This window comes from Emys orbicularis, chromosome 8 (assembly GCF_028017835.1).
Source record: "Emys orbicularis isolate rEmyOrb1 chromosome 8, rEmyOrb1.hap1, whole genome shotgun sequence".
NCBI classification, from domain to species: domain Eukaryota; kingdom Metazoa; phylum Chordata; order Testudines; family Emydidae; genus Emys; species Emys orbicularis.
This window is the reverse complement of record NC_088690.1, coordinates 58,347,615-58,369,022: the sequence shown is the minus strand read 5'-3', so window position 1 is coordinate 58,369,022 and position 21,408 is coordinate 58,347,615.

Sequence of the window (21,408 nt, the reverse complement as noted above, 5' to 3'; positions counted from 1 at the left end):
ATGCAACAGCATCCTTCTAGGGCAGGAGAAGGAGAAACTGACCAAAAAAAGGTGAAACTTGCCAAGCTAGTTTCACTGTCCCCTTCAGGAGAGGCCAACATCCAGCTAGGGGCACACTGCTTGGGGAAGACCTTCTGCTTCTCCCACAGGATGGCAAGTTTGCTCTTCTCAATGAGGAGGATGTTCAAGTTTTGGATCATGCTCCAGGATACAGCCGTTCCAGGTCCCATTGTTGTTGAGACTGATAACACCATTATCCTTCAAGCCAATTTGGCACCAGATAAGAAACTCCAGGAGATCTCCTCTGTCAGTTAACTCAACAGATGAGGAGAGACAGAAATGGGTCATGGTCCAGAACTATTCAAATGGCATCTGAGCTGGGTCCTGATTTCATCTGCATCTTTTTACTGTGCTTATTTAATGCAAAGTAACTAACGGTTAGAGCAGGGGATTAGGTCTCAAAGGATACCAGGTTCTAATCTGCTGCTGCTACAGACTTTGCTGTGAAACCTTGGGCAAGGCACTTCAGCTCATACTTTCGAACTTAGATCCATATTTAGGCCTCAAAATGGAAAAAGAAATGGCCTGAAGTCAAGGGGAGCCACATGTGCCTCTGAAAATCAGGCCACTTCTCTTTAGGGGCCTAAATATGAATTTAGATGCCTAACACGGATACACCTACGTTTGAACATTTGGGGCAAAGACAGTGAGATACACAGGTCCATCCAAATGAATGCAAATTAACCTTTCTTTTGTTCCACACCATTAAGGTTTCTGTAAACGCCACATATGTTTTTTTAAAAAGAATGTTCAAAATATTTTCAAGATGTTCTAAAAATTGTCATTGGGACTATATTTTGCATCCTTCCACCTGGAAAGCCATCTGCCTTATTTATCTTGGCCTCAACTGGGCAGAGCACAGAGGGAGAGAAAAATTATAACCAACATATTAAAAAATGACCTATATTGTAGAGCTGGTTAGAAAGCCAAAATTTTTCCCATGAGAAATTTTAAACAAAAAAATCTTTGTTAGAAAATGTTTGGTCAAAAAATGCTGGTGGCCTCAGGGGAAGATTTGAACTGATTCAAAATAACAATTTTCATTTCAACTCAACATTTTGACTTAAAATCGGATTTTATTTTTTTTAAACTGAAAAAGTGAAACAAAACAACATTTTAAATTAAAATGAAAATGGTAAAATAAGAAATGGAAATTTGAAAGGAAAATTTTTATTTTGAAATTTCCCACAGGAAAACTAAATTTATTTGGCCAGACTGATATTTTTCCATGAAAATTTTCATTTTTGAGGAAAGCTTATTTTTTGGTGGGAAAACTTCCTACATGAAAATTTTCACCAGTTCCAATAACTAACACATATATACCTATCACGACTTTGTACTGATATGTTGGGACCTACTGGGTTCTCAAACTTTTGTATTGGTGAGTCCTTTCACACAGCAAGCCTCTGAGTGCGACCCCCCCCCCCCTTATAAATTAAAAACACTTTTAAAGAATATTTCACAGTATTGTAAATGCTGGAGTCTGGGGTAGAGGCTGACAGCTCGCAACCCCCCATGTAATAACCTCACGACCCCCAGTTTGAGAACCTCTGGGCTAGAAGGACATGCTGTGTGTTCCACTTGAACACCGGGGACCTCCCTTTTCCAGTGCTCTACAGCTTCAGTTCTAATCTAAACAGGGTGTGAGATATTAGACCTTAAACATCTCACTAGAGGAAGACTGAATATTGCCATTCCATGCCCAAGAAAATTCCACCTGTGGAGGAAAAGGAAATATTTTTGTGTCAGGTTGGTTTTTAAAAGGTAGCCATTTGAAGCAGAACTAAGAGGTTTGAAATGTTAAAAGTAGTCCTACCAGAGACAGATCATCATGCAAAGAGCATCTGAGGAGCATGATAGCTATAATTGATTACAGGTCTCTGCAGTGTCACTTGCCCTCACCATCACATATGTAGTATAGCTATTGTTTCTCTTTATCCTTTACTACACTATGCTGTATGTAGAGCGAATAGCAAAACCTGTAATTAAGGTAACATAACACTTTTTTTGGCGGGGGGAGTGGAGTTAGACTAGCAGGGGATGCTGTGGCAGGACTGGGTGACACTGGAATGGTTTTGTGTTTTAAATGAGGCATAACTGGAATATCAGGGGATCCTGCAGCTCTCATATGGGTTGAACCACTCATACCTTTCCCAAGACTTTCCTCAAACTGTCCCCTGACAAACTTCCAGCTCTGGGTGATCCTTAGCACCCAGAAACCCAACGAGGAGGAGAAAATCAGCAGGATTGGGGTAAATCCTCTCTCAGAGAGGCTGTCAGGCTTAGGTCAGGGCAGTGTAGTTAGTCCCTTGGATAGGTTGTCCCACTGTCCTGTTACCTGGTTGCCTGGGAAACCTTCAGCCCCTTTGTGATGCCAAGTGGTTGATGGTTCTGGAGCTGGAGCCAGCTGAGCCGGGGGTAGGGGGAAAGAGGAGAGCAGGAAGGGCTGGGTACTGCCTGGCTCTTCCCACATTTTTAAAAATTAGGTGACACCACATTTAAAAATTGTTCTTTGTAGATCAGGGCACCGATCCCTGTGAAGTGGCCAGAAGAGAGTGACAGTGGCAGATGGAGAGAGGATGGACAGACGCATGAACAGGATACAAGGTAAGGGAGAGCTTTTTCAGCTCTAAGGCATGTTGAAGGGGAAATGAACAGATATTACCGATCAAATACTAAGAGCATTGGTACTCTGGAGGGAGTAGAACTAGGGATTGTTATTAGAAGAAATTCAGACAAGAGGGGAAGAGCAGGGAATGTAATTATGAGCAAAAATTTAAATATAAAAATGTTGATGGTAATTGGGAAATTGAACATTTGGGGAAAAAAAACATTCTTAATAAAATAACATCGCAGTCATGAAAGAAGGCTTGTTTGGTTAATCAACCATCCTGCTTAAGAGGGTGGGTAAAAGCAGTAATAAAAAATAAAAATATAGTATATAACAAATGGAAAGATAGAGAAGCTGATAGAAACGAATACAAATTGGCAGTTCGGAAATGCAGACAATTGATAAGGGAAGCTAAATGTATCAGTGAAAAAAAAATATGGCCTGTAGGATTAAGGACAACAAGAAGGAATTATTTAAATATATCAGGAACACACAAAAGGAGACTCTAAGCAACAATATAGGTATGATAGTAGACAAGGATGGTAAAATTATTATTTATAGTACAGAAAAGGCAGAAATGGCTATTAGCCAGGATGGGTAAGGAATGGTGTCCCTAGCCTCTGTTTGTCAGAGGGTGGTGATGGACGGCAGGAGAGAGATCCCTTGATCATTACCTGTTAGGTTCACTCCCTCTGGGGTACCTGGTATTGGCCACTGTCGGTAGACAGGATACTGGGCTGGATGGACCTTTGGTCTGACCCAGTACTGCCATTCTTATGTTCTTAAGTATTCAATAAATATTTCTGTTCTGTATTCAGAAAGAAGCAAAATGATATATTTATATCATATAGTGATAATGAAATACTTTCTGTTCCATAAGTAACTGGGGAGGATGTTAAATAGCAACTGCATTCCAAGTTGGTCCAGGCATGCTATTTAAGGCCTAAGGAAAACACCTGAAAGTTGTCTGTGCAACTAGACAGATCCTTGGTTTGCTGCTGTAAACAGACCCTGCTATGTACTCCTGATAACTTGCCTTATTCCTAACCCAAGCCTTGCTCCTGGTTGCTGGTCCCCTGCCCCGCTCCTGACACCTTGCCTTGCCTCTGGTACACTAGCGCTGCTTTGGCGGACTCACTTGGCTCCCACCTGGTGTGGCTCATCATCATCTTCAACTCTGACCTGATCCTACAACATGACACTGGTACAGACTGCTGCTCCTGGCCTTAACCCCCTAGACTGAACTCGGACCATGTTCTTGAGTCCCTTCCTACCCAGGCCTTGGCTTCAACCTGCACCTCCATATCCGGAGTCCTGACAAAGAGTTTACAATCTACGTAGACAAGACAGGCAAAGGATGGGAGAAAGGAAGTATTATCTCCATTGTACAGATGGAGTGTAGGAATGCTAGCTCCCAAATTGTTAGCCATGGTTACGGCACACTGTTTCCATGGCCACAAGGCAGGAGTGACCTTCGCCTCTGTGTCTGTGTTTGGGAAACTTTTGGCTGATTTGATTCCTACCCTCGCAGCTGGTGTTCACGCGCTCAAGAGATGGGTCTGTTATCTTGTGTGCCTGTATACTGCCTGGCTTTTCTATGCGCAGGAATGTAACCACTAAGAAGTGTTGTAAACAAAGTAAGGAGAGAAATAAAAACCCCAGGAAAAGTTTTCCTGGAGGCTTTTGGCTTGAGGCTTTTGAAGCTCTCTGGCTACCAGAAACCTGGTGTTCTATTTCCTTTCCTGTGTCGTCGCCACAATGGAGAACTGAGGCCCAGAGAGATTGAATTACCTTAGGTCACACAAGAAGTCTGTTATAGCCTTAAGAACTGAACCTAGATCTCCTGAGTCCCAATCCAGGGCTTTAACCACAAGACTACCCTTCCTTTTTAGTATATTGGGCATATCTGACTTCCTGGTATGAATGGAATAAAGATACCTGCTGTGAAGGAATGAATAGAGAGGGCCTGGCCCTGTGTTCCTTGCACACTCAACTCCTATTGACTGCAAGTCAAACAATGATTGATATCTTAGCAAGGTTCCTTTTTCAACTCAGGAAATATCCTTTGTGTTCCATGACTCCAAATCTTAGAATTAAAGAGCAGATTCTACTGGGTCACACAAAGGACCAGACATATTAATTCAGCAGCACTCCCCCGTCTCTAGGGGAGTTTGTGTCCATTGGGAGCTTTGTCATTGACTTTAGGCCCACTAACTCTTACTTCCCATCGTTTATTTGTATTGAAATCATAGCAAATAGACACAGTATAAACTCACATTTTACTTGAATTTGGGCCTCTCAAAAAATGGAGAGCTAATTGTTCTGGCTTGAGCTAGGCATTGTGGGGTAGGCACTTCGTAAACTTCCCACAACCAACTCTGTCCAGACCTGAAGACCCCCATTCCTATCCTAATGTAGGCCTCTATTGAGCAGGATCTGCCAGGTGTGGCACATACATGTTTGTGGCAGGGTGGGATTGAAGTCTGGATAAACAACCAATAGTGTCCACTTTTCATTTCTGAATTAATGCTTTGTCCCGTAACGAATGGGCATAGAGCTTTTCTTGCCCGAGTTTGATACTTATGGCTCTGTCAAAGAAAAATCACATTTTATATGAATATTTTCCCCTTCCTTATTAAGTTTTCTCCCTCTGTCATGCACACACATACACAGGTCTGAGATCTGGCTGTAGTGACAAACAGTTGTCCATCACATCAAAAAGACCACACTTAGCCTGGCTCCCGTGCTCTTATGAACGTGCACAGAGCATTGCATGCATCTGAACGTGATAGGGTCACCTGGAGTGATGCCCCTTGACTCTGTTTTATAACTTTTCACTGCTTAGCAGCTGATCAATAATAATTTAACTGAGCACTTTTATGAAGAGACCAGAATCATCTTTGAGAAATGGAAGATTAATTTTCAATGCAAAGTTGATACCCAAATTCCCAAACTGGTCATTGTCTTGTCTAAAGCAGGGCTCCTCCGACATTTGCCTGCTTTTTAAGATAGAGATCTTATTACAGTTAATAAACATTTACATTACGGTAGCACCCTGTAGCAAGCGGGGCAGTTACCCCGCTCCTGGGAGAAAAGGTATAGAGGGTTGGGGGTTCCCCTGGGAGGGGAGACCCAAAGTGTAGGGTACTGCTGGGATGTAACCCCGAGGTAAAGGGCACTGGGGTCCGGGAGGGACACAGGGGCCTGAGGCAGAGCTGGAATTGAGCTAATTCCCAAGGCAACCGGCAGGAGGCGTCGCGCCGGTGAGTGCTTGACTTGCTACATGTGGTGGAGAATGTGGGCATAGATGGTGACCCCTGATACAAGGGGCAGGGACAGGACTGGGACTATTGCTGGGCAGAGGAGAGAGGGACAATGAATCTGGGCTACACTGGGGCTTTCTTTGCGGGTGAGTGCTCGACTTGCTACACACCCAAAGGCACACCGGCCCCATTCTGCTGAGTGCTGTACAAAGAGGTATCTCCTCTCCCAGTCCTGATTTCACACTTCCCTGCAACAAGCAATAGTCACGTGTAAAAACAACTGTAAAGGCGCTGTTAAGGAGAAAATCAAGTCATTTAATGCAATGTTGCAACTTGGTTATACCTTTGTCATGGGGTGTCCACGCCACACAAGGCCTGAAGGGGTAAATTAGGCCAGTTAGCCTTAGGCTGCACTGGGTGGAAACCCAGGGAATGCTAGGGCCTAATTGCTGATGAAGTCCAGCTTGGGGAGGAGCTGTGCAGGATCTTTAGAGAGAAGAAGTTGGTAGGCTGCATGGGGGATGCGTTCAGTCATTCTCCCGGATGCTAGGGGGAAGATCAGGAAGCTGTAAGGACAGAGTAGGAAGCAGTCCAGGGAAAAAGCAGTGAGGGCTGGGAGAGTAAAAGCCCAGAGCTGCTAAGCTATGAAGAAGAAAGCGCTGCAGTTCCCAGTGCATGAGGGGGGCCCCCAGGCCATAGAGGGAGGGAGGGAGTGGAACGACACACTGAGTAACCACAGGAAGAGGTGACAGAGATAATTCCCCAGATAAGCCACAAGGAGGCACTGCTGAATGGTGAATAGAGTAAGCCATGTCACAATCCCCCATTGTACATTTGCAGCAGAGCTGACTGGAAAATCTCTTTTATTCTTGAACAAAAAAGTTGCAGTAAAAACATTGACATTTTTCTTTAAAAGTCTTTTGGTTTTCATTAAAAATAAACAAAAAAAAAAACCCAAAACGTTTTCAATTTTCAAACTAGAACATTTCAGGAGGTTGTAGTTTTTTTACGAAGGACTAAAAAGCCATTTTTCACTGGAAAAACATTTCAAATGAAAATCTCTAATCTGCATGGCTTGTTTCTTCTCCCTGGGCACAGGACTTCACATGATTATTTCTCCTCCTCTTGTTGCCTGCAGCTCCCAGTGCTGTATTCTTTCCAGGCCGCCTTGTTTGCTTGCTGCCCCTCCTGTTTTGGTGTCAAGTTTGACCACAGCTGAATTCATTTCAGAGAAGCAAAGGAACACACGAAGCAGAGTTCAGGGAGGAGCTTGGGTTTTGAGTTCAGTTGATCCAAAAAGCTTCTAGAACTCCAAAGAGTCTGGGACCAGGTGACAGCTTCCAAGCTAAGGTGCTTCATTGTTGTCAGAGCAACTGCTCCTGACACTGTCAGGTACAGCAGCTCAATGTACTCACCTGCACCAGCACACTGGCCTCAACTTCCTGTGCCTGTTCACTAGGACAGTCACTGAGTGCACTGCAGTCCATCGTCTGTATAGTGAAGTCACTGGCTGTATGTGTGGCATATTCCCGTGGCAGCACATATGTGTATAACCCATCTGTATGCCAGTGTCACAGCAGCGCCATAATGGAAAGCACAGTGTGAGGGAGAGGAATTGATCTCCAACCCATCCGTTCCACAAGAAGGAAACGTGGAACAAATTCCTCTCCAGTGGCCTGCGTACCCCCTTGGAACGGCGTTCTGCTGGTTCTCTTACAATCCCCTGAGAAGAGCTACCAGGCAGGAAAGTGGCTCCAGCCCATGGTCATGTGGGTGATAACATTACACTTGTGTGAGATGCACAAATATGTACCTCTAACTGTCTATGAGGAAGTGAAGCTCCAGGGAACAACTGGCCTCTCCCACAGATCGCACAGCACCGAGCCTGCACCCAGTGGATCTCTCCAAAGGGTCCTGCTGGCTGATTCCCAACAGACAGCCCCTAAGGAACCGCTGGACAGCTCCCCAGGGGCCATCACCGAGGAGCTAAAGGACTTTCCCCCCCAACATACTTCCAGATTGCTAGATGGTTGGCAGCAACCTGTGGACCAATGGGCTGTTCCAAACAGACTGAGGGAGGCAGCTTTTAATTAAATTTAAAAGCATTAAAAAAAACCTCTAGGCTTGGGGGTAGGGAGGCCTCTGCTCGGGCCTGAGGTATCTGGGCCTGGCCTGTGTGCCAGCTGAGAGCAGGAGACAGCACTCTACACGGTTCTCTGGGGCTGGGGGAGGCCGAGTGCAGAGTGAGAACAGAGCCGATGAATATATTATAGGGCCGCCGTGAGATGGCTGGTGCTTTATAATGTATTTATGAGGGTTCCCAGGCAGTCTCTTTCTGCAGGCATAAAGTGCCTTCGTTCCCTGGTTGATGATACAGAGGACAGCTCCTTGCATCCCCCAGGCAGCTCATTAGAGTACTTCATAGTGATCAGAGGTGACAACTGGGGAGCCCTTATGAATACATAACAGAGGGTAGCAAATTACAATATTTTTCTTCTGTTACCTCTTCTGACTCCCCACTGCTGTCTGGGTCTGTGCTCCTTGGCTGAGCTTTCACTTTCCTTCTCCAGTGCTGATCCACTCTCCATCCCACCTCACTGCCAGCTTTGTCTCCTTGCCTATTGCTTCCAGCCAGCTCAGCCAGCACTGGGGTCCAGTCATATTCAGTGATGGCAGCCTGCAACGGAGTTCAGTCATTGTTGGGGTGCCTCCTTGTGACTGTGGATTAGCTCCTTTCAGCTCAGACGCTCCCTTCCAATGGCTGCTCACATCGTATTCCCTCCTCACTCTCCAGGACTCTCACTACTCCCTCTTCGTGATTCAGCACTCTGGCCAGGTTACTATACAGTCTTCCTCTTCTGGGATTTCAAAGTCGCTCTGGATCAGCTGTCCACATGCTGTTCCAGATAGTCTTCCACTCCACGGCCAGGTCCTGTGCCACTTTCCCAGCAGATGGTAGGGGAACCCGGGCCTGCCCACTACTCTGGCTTCCAGCCCAACAACCCTATATCTAGCAGCAACTACAGTTTGCTTGCCACCAGTCAGACCCTGTTGTTATTTCCCTGGACTCCTTCCTACTTCCCCCTTTTCTGTCTTCTTGCCCTCCCCCCAGGTTTAATGGCTCAAATCCCCTCCTCCCAGGGAGTAACTGTAGATATATCCCCTCTGACTTCTTGCTAGGCTCTGTAGCCCCCAACGAAACTTTCCTTCTCCCAGGGGATGACTGCAGACTACTTCTCTTATAGCCCCTGCTCCTCAGCGTCATCCCTTTATACAAGCCCAACCTGCTCTTTCCCAGCTGAACTTCATCTTCCATTAGGCTTTATTGGTCCCTGGCTTTCCTCCAGGTGCAGCATATAAGGTTAATTGACCTAATTTAACCTGCTCTGGCTTGTGTGGGGTGGATACCCCATCACACAGCCACAACGACTTATTTGACTATTTGTTTTTCAGGAGTTAAATTTGACCAAAGGGGCATATGCTAGACAAGACATTTTTGTTGCAGAGGGCACTGATCCTCCTGCTGGTTTAGCTGTAATTGCAGAACCTCCTTCCTAAAACAATCATGTTGGCGGTTTGTAATATGCTAACCTGAAGGGATAAAATGAATCCAGCATTTTAACCAGTTGCTATTTTGTTTGTCAATAGAAAATGCAGCTTCCAAAGTATTATTCCACCAAAAGATAGTTGCACACCCTCATGAAATATGTGCCACTTTTGCTGCTTATTATAAGAACCTCTATATCTCAGATACTATAAGCTCTGAAGTTATTCAAAAATAAGTGAAGGAGCAGGCTTGCCAAAGAACAACTTAGAAACTTCAGACAGAAAAACACAGAAGAAGAAATTTTAGTGGCAGTACCAAGTATGAAAAGTTGTAAAGCTCCAGGACCTCCTAGCTTTCCAGCGAAATGTTACAAGGTATTTAACAAGGGACTAGTGGGCCCATAGGGGAGGTACTAGCAATGCTATTCTATTGTGGGAGGAACTTCCACAACCTGTGAAAGCAGCTACTGTTGTTCTCCCAGAAGTTGGAAAAGACCTTAACTTATGCAGCTCTTATAGACCCGTATCTCTGCTGAACCATGACAAAGATTTTAGCAAAAATACTAGCTGGCTGGTTGCAGTCTGTGCTCTCATTTTCTACAAACCCAGATCAAACTGGATTCATTAAGGATAAACGAGTGTCAGACAATATTCAGAGAGTACTTGGAATCGCCCATAATATCAGATTTTTAAAAAAACTATTAATTTTGTTATCACTAGCTTCAGAGAAAGCCGCTGATAGAATAGAGTGGAACGTTCTGTTTTAAGCCCTGTCCCATATGAACATTGGCTCCCTGTTCCTTAAATGGATAACCGCTCTTTGCACCAGTCCAAAAGCAGCTGTGCGAGTTAATGGGGTTAAATGGGCTCTTCAATCTAGTAGTGAAAGCTATAACAGGATCCAATGGCTGGAAGCTGAAGCTAGACAAATTCAGACTGGAAATAAGGCGTAAATTTTAAACTGTGAGTAATGAAGCATTGGAACAATTTACCCAGGGTCGTGGTGGATTCTCCATCACTAGCAATTTCTAAATCAAGATTGGATGTTTTTCTAAAAGAGATGGGGTAGGAATTACCTTGGGATAGTACTATGGCCCGTTTTATTCAGGAAGTCAGACTACATGATCACAATGGTTCCTTCTGGCCTTGGAATCAATGAATCTCCCCTGTAGAAGTACCCAGAAGGAAAGTCCATTGTCTCCTTTCCTTTTTGCACTGGCCATGGATTCTTTTGCACAGAGGACAAGGAAAAATCGATCACAAGAATAAAGCTAGCAGGACCACATCAGAACCTAGCTTTATACGCGGACGATGTAACATTATTGTTATCTGAACCAAACATTTCCTAAAAATTAGTTTCTAAAAAAAATCCATAACTTTTGGAAAGCATCTTGATTTAAAGTCAATTATGTCAAATCCAAAATGTCCACTATAAATTTGTCAGACTCTGAGGAGTCACTCCTCCAGAAAATATTTGGGTACAGATGGGCAACAAATTCTGTCACACACCTGGGAATTCAGATCTCAAACAACCTAGAAGAGCTCTATGATTTAAATATCAAGCCACTGCCTCAGTAAATGAAAAAAGATCTGGAGCGCTGGGGGAAGGATGTAATTTCTTGCGTGGGAAGAACAGCCTCAGTCACAATGAATGTTTTGCCAAGGAGATCTTTCCTGTTTCAAAATCTTTTTGTGATCATCCCAGATCAAACGCTAGCAGGAATACAGAGATCGTTGTTAGAATGTATTTGGAATAAGAAAAGACCAAGAGTTAGTGCGGACTGATCCATTAAACAGGGTGGACTAGCTCAGCGTTTCTCAAATGCGACCACCAGGGGCTTTTCTTGTGGTCACAGCCTCCTGGGCTGTTATGGGGGGTGGAGGAGTAGAGGCCTCTCCCTGTTGCTCCTGGATGCACCGCCTTGGTGTTGGTTGCTGGGGCCGTCAGCAGTGGTTGGGCCCTGCTCCCCCTATGGCGACACCTGGGGCACAATGCTGGAGGACCAGGCAGCCGGTGAGTTCCCCACTTTCCCAGAGGTGATGGGGTTCAAGCTTTAGGCTTCAGCCCTGGGGTGGCGGGGCAGAGGGGCGGCAGGCTCTGGCCACAGGGCTTCGGGCTCCAGTCCCCCCCCCCCCCCGCCTCCACCCATCCACACACACCCCTTGCCCCTGTGGCTGCAAGAAAAGCCCCTGGTGGCCGTATTTGAGAAACAGTGACCTAGAGGCTCCAACTGAGATCAGGGCCCCATTGTGCCGAATGCTCTACAGACCGATGGCAAGAGACATTCCCTGCCCTGAAGAACTTACACTCTAATAGACGAGACAAACAAAGGTGAAACAGAGCCACAGAGATTCACCCAAGGGTGGGGCAGAGCCAGGAATTAGAACCCAGCTCTTCTCCCAAGTCCCAGTTCAGTGCTCTATGCACTAGGCCATGCTCCCTCTTTTTAATGATACAGATCATCAACATCAAGCACTGGTTTATTGAGCAGAAGCCACCTCAATGTTTCCTTAAGGACAGCTAGCATTCTGTCATCCGTAAGGGAGGCACTGACAGGCTCAGTCTCTGACAATAGAGGCAACCCTTCCCCACTCGCCTTAACCAGCCAGGAAGGAAATGGGTCCACATCCTGAGTTCTCTCAACTCCTCTTGTGCCTCCCTGAGCAAAGCCAGCCAACACTCAACTAGAGAAGACTGGGCATTTGTTTCCTCAAGCTATCCTTCTGTTCCAACAGACCCAGATAGCTCAGCATGAATCAGAGTAATTTCATCTGCTGAATGACAGGACATTTCCTCATAGCAGGAGGGACTCAGGTAAGCCACCAGGTGGCAGCAATGGGGCATAACCAAGCTATCTGCCACCAGGCCCCACTTTCCCATCTCAGCTTTTGTGCAGGCTGCGGTGTAAGTAAGCAAAGGGATTTTTCTTTGCCTTCCACACAGTTCTGGCCCAAGAGCTTAAGGAATCTTTGTGTCACCACAGTCACCTTTGGCATGAAACTTCCCCCACTGGCACTCAAGCTGTCCACCCTCCCGCTTCATTTGTTGCAAGCCTGGGTAGGTTGGCTGCAATGGGATTGCAATTAGGTGCCAGTACGGCCTGAGCAATAAGACCCCAGCTCTGTTAGCGCAAAGCCAGGAGCAGACACCCAACCCTGGGTGGTGCTGCCACACAAGCTGCTGGGATGAGCAAACAATCTTTCAGTATTTGACTTTCAATTCCAGACTTAAAATTCTTCACAGAGACAAGGTCAAGAACAAGGTGGGGGAGGTGATCTCTTTTATTGAGAGAGACAAGCTTATGCATTTACACAGGGCTCTTCTTTGGCAGGTAAAATGGTGCAAAGAAACCTGTGCAACCTGCAGCAGTTCTAGCTCTCTATGAACTGGGTCGTTGTATAATCGTGTAGCTTTCCTGAGCAGATTGCCACAGGAGGGCAGCCTAAGTCTGACTCTGTCTCCTGTAGTCATTCAGATCCTTGTTACACGTCACTCCTACTATCTCAGCTTCTTTAAAAGTCCTGTCAAGGTGCAGGCTGTAGGCTCACCTTCCCTTTTACAGCTGTATGTTACAGTAAGAAATAGGTTTCTTGTTCCTCTTTAGTGGGGCGTGTGCAACTTTTCAGTGGTAGCTCACGTAATAAAGCTGAATCAATTAGAATTAACGAAAGTAAAAGAGAGAATATTAGGCATAGGTCATTGGAGTGATTTGCTAGCCACCCCTCAGAACACAGGTTTTCAGAGAGGGGCTATTTCTTACAGTAATTATCAGTGCTGCCAACTCACTCACACAACGTTATTGTAGGTCTTACAACAATTGATGTTTTTCAGCTCCTGGGAATGTGCTTCGGTGAGAATCTCAGCTTTTATTTTTTGAGAAAGGAAGTTTCTAGCCCACACTGTTGCTGAGAAAAACTTGAAAATGTGAACCCTCATTGCTTTTGAAGCTTATCTTCTGATCTTTGCGGCCTGACTCATGATTTCTGAATGCTTGAACTTGGCAATGCTGCGATTTTAAAAGCACGTTACGCTCAGGGACTGAACAACTTGTGTAAAATTCTGCCATCAGTTACACTAGTGTAAATGCCTTGAAGCCAATGGAATTATTTCTCATTTACGTCAGCGTGAGAGCAGAAATAGGTCCCATGAATAATCCACTAATAGGAGACAGTCAAATGTAAATCATCTGTGTTGGTATTCTCCTCTAATGTGTTACTAAGTACCAGTGAGCTTGGCTTTGCTGTTATCTTGCTGGCCCGTCTCTCTGGCCCAGTTTCAAAGCTGGGCATGCTGACCTGTAATTTCTGGACAGGGTTTCCCTTCCAGAGCTGCATTTCCTGTCGCATTAAGTTGTAGAAAATAAGCAGCGATACAGGATTGCACAAGACCTCAAAACAGGGGACCACAGCAGACTGAGGAAGGAGGAAAAGAGCCCACAGGAGGAAGTTGGAGGGAGGGCAGGGTGGCTTTCTGGAATGAAAGCCAAATATCTGAAGTTGCCACAAATCTTTCCTGCTTCCCCCTAACCAGCCAATGATGCTTCGCTGGTGCTAGTTCCTTGTCTCCTTTGCCAAATGATGAAACTGACAGCACTGAGAGGGACAGCGCAGACATCGTTCGCCCCCAGATAGCAGGAATGCTCACTGGAAGGTTCCCCCAGCTCTGTCTCAAATTCTTAAGGGAGGTCCTAGCCAAATGTGGACCAAAAGTTGGTTTATATTTAGCATGGTATGTATTTAATATGGAAAGCTTTCCCTCAGCACAGCTGTTGATTCAATCTCCCTCTCTACCCCCGACCCCCAGCAAATGGCAGAACACCTCCAGCTGCAATAGCTAAAGAGATCATGGCCAGCCCTTAGAGAATGAGTGTTTTAAATGCTCTAGGAGTCCCAGTAAAATTCCCTTTTCTTACTGTACCTCTCAGTAATAGTACTTAGCACTTACCTACTAGAACTTGGCAAACATTCCCACATGCAGCCTCACAACACCTCCAGGAACATGTAGCGTGATATTCCCATCTTACAGGTGAGGAAACTGAGGCACAGACTTTCAGTAACTTGTCCAAGACTGAGGGTTAGTCTACACAGGGATTTTTGTACTGGTGTAGCCATAGGACTTCAAACCAAGGCAAGCTGCACTGATGCAAGTCACTTTTTACACTACTGCAGCATGTCCATAACCCACTGGTTAGTGTGTGTTACAGGTTCCCACTGTGCTCGATCTGCCGATCATGGGTCTCTTACAGCTCTCAGCTGGAGAAGCTGGTTCTTTAGCACAAGCTGTAGACTTGTGCTTTTCACTCTTGAGGTCCCCAGTTCACTCCCTGGTGGTGGCCAAGATGATGGTGTGACGTTGCAGTCTATATGGTTTTATAAAAATATGCTAATGAGTGAATATAATGTAACTGGAATATGCTTCATGCAAAAGGTCTCTTGTAAGGTATCATTACAAAGCTTATAATCTACTGAGTGTGATCATCCTATTTGTATAAATGTACCACTCTTGTATCTGAAACTAAAAATATGAAATATAACTCTGAGGGCCTATTGTAATTATGCAAAGTGTGGGCCATTAATGGTGGTTTGGAATCTTGATGACTCCCATTAACTAGGACCATTGTCTGCAGATGGCTGTGTTTTACCTGTAAGTCTTCCTGTATACCTGTGTGCTGGCAAGTGAGCAATGAAGTCTTCATGTCACCTGAACTGGAATCCATCTTTAACCTGGTGTCTTTCCATTGAGAAGGAGGGGGTGGGAACCCAGAGAGGAACAAAGGATTCCCGCCTTATGCAAAAGATATATAAAGGGGTGGAACAGAACAAAGGGGGAGGAGCCATCATGAAGAATCCCCTAGCTACCACCTGAGCTGGAACAAGAGCTGTACCAGGGGAAAGAATTGTGACCAGGCCTGGAAGGTGTCCAGTCTGAGGAAAAAACTTACTGAAGCATCTCTGAGGGTGAGATTATCTGTATTCAGTTTGATTAGACATAGATTTGCGCATTTTATTTTATTTTGCTTGGTGACTTACTTTATTCTGTCTGTTACTACTTGGAACCACTTAAATCCTACTTTCTGTATTTAATAAAATCACATTGTGACGTTGTGCAGTCTACATGGTTTTATAAAAACATGATAATAAGTGAATATAATGTAACTGGGATAGTTTTATAAAAAATTTGATAATAAGTGACTATAATGCAAATGGGATATGCTTTGTGCAAAAGGTCTCTTGTAAGGTATCATTACAAAGCTCATAAGCTACTGAGTGTGATCATCCTATTTGTAAAAATGTACCACTCTTGTATCTAAAACTAGAAATATAAAATGTAACTCTGAGGGCCTATTGTAATTATGTAAAGTGTGGGCCATTAATGATGGTTTGGAATCTTGATGACTCCCATTGTCTGCAGATGGCTGTTTACCTGTGAGTCTCCCTGTATATGTGTGTGCTGGCAAGTGAGTAATGAAGTCTTGCAGTGACATGTGATCATGTCACCTGAACTGGAATCCATCTTTAACCTGGTGCTTTTCCGGTGAGGGGAGGGGGTGGAAACCCAGAGGGACAAAGGGTTCCCGCCTTATGCAAAAGATATATAAAGGGGTGGAAGAGAACTGAGAGGGAGAGAGGAGCCATCATGGAGAATCCCCTAGATAACACCTAAGCTGGAACAAAAGCTGTACCAGGGGAAAGAATTGTGCCCAGGCCTGGAAGGTGTCCAGTCTGAGAAAAACTTACTGAAGCATCTCTGAGGGTGAGATTATCTTTATTTAGTTTGATTAGGCATAGATTTGCGCATTTTATTTTATTTTGCTTGTGACTTACTTTGTTCTGTCTGTTACTACTTTGAACCACTTAAATCCTACTGTCTGTATTTAATAAAATCACTTTTTATTTAGTAATTTACTCAGAGTATGTATTAATACCTGGGGGAGCAAACAACTGTGCATATCTCTCTATCAGTGTTATAGAGGGCGAACAATTTATGAGTTTGCCCTGCATAAACTTTATGCAGGGTAAAACGGATTTATCTGGGTTTAGACCCCATTGGGAGTTGGGCATCTGAGTGCTAAAGACAAGCACACTCCTGTGAGCTGGTTTCGGGTAAACTTGCAGCTTTGGGACTAGTAATTCAGACCCTGAGTCTTTGTTAGAGCAGACTGGAGTGTCTGGCTCAGCAAGACAGGGTGCTGGAATCCTGAGCTGGCAGGGAAAACAGAAGCAGGGGTAGTCTTTGCACATTGGGTGGCAGCTCCCAAGGGGGTTTCTGTGATCCAACCCGTCACACACATTTTACTTATTAATTAACTCAGAGTATGTATTAATACCTGGGGGAGCAAACAACTGTGCATATCTCTCGATCAGTGTTATAGAGGGTGAACAATTTATGAGTTTACCTTGGATAAGCTTTATACAGGGTAAAACAGATTTATTTGGGTTTAGACCCTATTGGGAGTGTTAAAGACAGGAACACTTCTGTTAGCTGATTTCAGGTAAACCTGCAGCTTTGGAGCAAGTAATTCAGACCCTGGGTCTTTGTTGGAGCAGATGGGAGTGTCTGGCTCAGCAAGACAGGGTGCTGGGGCCCCGAGCTGGCAGGGAAGGCAAGGGTAGAAGTAGTCTGGGCACATCAGGTGGCAGCTCCCAGGGGGTTTCTGTGATCCAACCCGTCACAGATGGCTTGTCATAGGTCTCATTGTTTCCCTGTACTCCCGTCAGTCTGTCTGTATCAAATCTGTCACTTGTCTTATACTTACATTGTAAGCTCCTTGGGGCAGGGCCTGTCTTTTTGTTCTGTGTCTGTGCAGCGCCTGGCACGTTGGGGTCCTGGTCCGTGACTGGGGCTCCTAGGCACTAAGGTAATACAAATAATAAAGAACACCACATCTACATTGAGGGTATGGAGCAGTGCAGCTTTGCTGCTGCAAAGCCCGGAGTATGCCAGTATAGTGTCAAAGCCAGGAACAGACTGGGGGCTCCTGGCTCTACATCTCATGCTCGGTTTAGTCAGCTCACACCCACCATGCATGGGAAACATTCTATATGCAGGACAAAGCACAGGTGTAGAGTGCTTGCAAAGAATCCACCCCAATCAAAACATGACAGAGGGCTCAATGTCATCACCCGGTGCACAAGGAGAGGGAAGAGAGCCTGCTGAGAGTCTCCTAGCCATGCAAGCAGCAAGGGTTGATCCCTCCCTAGTGGGCCAGCCTTCCCACCACATCCCCAAGGGCACATGGACTAGGCAGTATGGCCAGCCCCCAAATCAACTAGCACATATGCCGATACCAACACCAAGTGCTGGCTGACAATGGCACATATTACTTCTTCTAGGAGGAGTGACACCGTGCATCCCATAGTGCTGTGCAAGGTAGTGCCTTGGTATTCTCCATGGGCAGCGGGTATAATAGGCCAGCAGAAGCTAAGCCTCCCCTAAGCCAAGCCCTGGCCCCGTCCATGCTTTGTCCTCGCCCCCAAGCTGGTGGGAGCTCAGCTCTGGCCAGAGGCCAACGGCCCAGCACTGGGGCCAATGCTGGGGGGTGACCGGCAGGCCGATGCTGGTGGGCGGCCGGCAGCCTGGTGCGGGTGCCAGCCAGCAGCCCAGGGGTCCTCCACTGGGGGGGAGGGGCTCTCGGGGCTCAGGTGGAAGGGGCGGGGCTGTGTGGCTAGCCTCCCCAAAGGGGGGGTTCATGTGCCGCCCTGCTATTCTCCCTCATCAGGAAGGCAGAGGATGTAAATTACTGTGTCTGCACTTTCCATTAGAGCTTCGAACCCCATATAACCTATGTATTAAAATAGTAGTGGCTCCGGTTGTGCTTGAGAACTACCCACAGCATCAGCTCCCTAGATATGTGGGGGAAAGGGTTCCACCAGACATAGGGAGCAGAGAGGATGAAATAAAGAATACAGAGCATTATATCAGCTAGGTGTTTGGGTGGAGGTGAGGATTGGGGATTGCTGGGATTGTCAGTGCCTGCCTGGCACTCTGAAATGCCTCTGTCACTTCAGGGCTGCATTCTCAAGGCCATAAGGTCAACCTGTCTGCACCACTCCTGTGCTGATTATAAACTTGTGCGAAAAGCACATGCTGCAGTGTAAGTACATAGTCTCCTTGCTTTCCTTTTAAATCCATTCCTATTCTGGCAGATGCAGTCAGTCGAAATTACACTGCAGATAGCTATGCAGATAGCGGCTTTGTTTTTAAACACATGAAACAAATGTGGTTTGCAGGTACTGTGTATTTGCTGAAATGCTGAACTGGAAAGGGACTTGCCCATGTGTTTAATGACTAGTCACCAGGCCAATTCCTGAGCCCCGGAGATACTTGGAAACCCAGATTTTATATTGAGGTTGGGGCTGGGATAGAGTTACAGCCTGTATGGGAAGGACAAATATGGAGAGAGCAGTTTCTGTCCTGCCCTAGGAGTGGAGGTGGAGGTAACTGGGTCTCTGACCTCAGTTGGGGGTGTGGGAAGGAGCAGAGGTGGTCTCTGCCCTATTTATGAAGTACATGAAGATGAAGCTCCTTTGGAGAGGCAGTGGAGGTCTGTGCTGAGCCATGAGGCATGTTAAGTGCTCTGTCTCTCTCTAAGCAGGTCTCAGTTCTGTTTAACTGACTGACTGAGGCTCCCAGTCCTGTGGCAGATCCTGCATCATCCTGTATCAGGAGAGCAGGGAATCTCTGGCTTATTGGGAAGGTGGGTGTGATTAGGTAGATCTCTGCCCCGTATCAAGAATGGTGGTGTCTAGCTCACCTGGAGAAAGGGGGGGAGGGATAGCTCAGTAGTTTGAGCATTGGCCTACTAAACCCAGGGTTGTGAGTTTAATCCTTGAGGGGGTCACTTAAGGATCTGGGGGCAAAAATCAGTACTTGGTCCTGCTAGTGAAGGCAGGGGGCTGGACTCAATGACCTTTCAGGGTCCCTTCCAGTTCTATGAGATAGGTATATCTCCATTTATTTATAAGCTAGATAGGAGCAGGGAGCCTTAACCTATATTGGAAGGGAGGACGAGGCTAGGAGAGGTCTTTGTTCAGTACTGGGAGGGTGGATGGGACAGGAGTGAAACAAATACAGGGGACAGAATGAAGGCTTGTGCTGGCACCTCTCCTGAGAATGCCCTGCCTGCACGCAGGTTTGTATGTTGTTATGTATTATAGCCACAAAGACTGAAAACATGGTGCCAACCCCATGCGATCCTGGAGTAAAAACAGCCTGTCCACCCTCCCTGTTCAAAGGAGGAAGCCATTCTCGGACTCAGAATGGGGAAAAGCCTGCTTTGGCTCAGCCACTTACACACATAAAATAATAGCTCCTCCAAGTGCACGGTTAATACCCAACCCATAAACAGGCAGTAATGTGTACAGTGTTCCTGTGCTGAAACTCTATGAGAAATTCATTTACTCCCTCCAGCTGGCAGCGTCCACCCTTTGTCTCAGTGTTGCACTGAGGTCAGTGGAGCCCAATTCTGTGGGGTGCTGAGTTCCTTCCACTCCCACTGACCTCAGTAGAGAGATGAGTGCTCAGCAGGACCCTCACAGAATCAGGTTCTTAAGCTTCACAGGTGGGACTTGCAGAAGCAGACAGCAAGTCAGTGCAAACCCACCCCCCACCCCCCACATTGACTTTAATGGGAGCAGAATTAAGCCAGTATTCAGCGCCTTTGAAAAATCACCCAGGAAGTCTTAGAAAAGCATCCTTCCTCCCCCCGCCCCCCGGCCCCAGCAAATTCCCTGATAGTTAAAACTCCTGACTGGTCAGAGGAACTGCTCTTTGGGGTTGTGTGCAGAGGGAGTGCAGGATCAGATCCTCTGAACAGCTTGAAAACTGCTAGCAACATATTAACTGAAGTGCACAGCCTTTGCACAAGTGCTGTCTCATCTCCATGGTGAAAGCGCCTTTGTTTCCTATCTGTATTTCTTTGCTAAATCATTTATAGTTAACACCAGCTTTCTGTCTTCTTTAAAAAACTGTGCTAAAGGCCTGATCCTTTCTTCCACTGAAATCCATGGGCGTCTTGCCGTGGATTGCAACAGGAGTGGGAGCAGATCCTATACAAGCTGACAGTGAAGTCTATGGGAGTTTTGCCTGAGTAAGGATGTCAATACCAGGCTTTGAAATAACTATATACTGGTACACAGTTGCCTTGTAAAGAGAAGGGCAAAGGTACAGGATTAGTCCTGAACCTGCCCCGCCCTGCTGCCTCATATGCAGCCAGCCAGTGGCAGCTGTAAATCACAATAAAAGGCTTGATACAGCCTCTCTTTCTCAGGGTATGTCTACACTACGAGAGTAGTTCGATTTCACTTAAATCGAATATGTGGAATCGATATTGCAAAGTCGAACGTGTGTGTCCACACTAAGGACAATAATTCGACTTTGTGAGTCCACACTAACGGGGAAAGCGTCGACATTGGAAGCGGTGCATTGTGGGCAGCTATCCCACAGTTCCCGCAGTCCCCGCTGCCCATTGGAATTCTGGGTCGAGCCGCCAATGCCTTCTGGGTAAAAAAAAAGGGTCGAGGGTGCTTTTGGGTACTTGTCGTCATCCGTCCGTCACTACCGCCCTCCCTCCCTCCCTGAAAGCGCCGGCGGGAAATCAGTTAGCGCAATTTTCCGGTCAGTGCCAGCGCGGACGCCACAGCACTGCGAGCATGGATCCCGCTGCGACCATCGCTGCAGTTGTGGCCGTTGTCAACGCCTTGCAGGTTATCATCCACCTTTCCCAGAGGCAGATGCAGATAAACCAGGCGAGGAGGCTACGGCACCGCGGTGAGGGCCTGAAGTCTGAGAGTAGCACAGGCCTGTCAGAAAGCACGGGACCCAGCGCCGAGGACATCACGGTGACAATGGGTCATGTGGATGTTGTGGAACGGCGATTCTGGGCACGGGAAACAAGCACGGACTGGTGGGACCGCATAGTGCTGCAG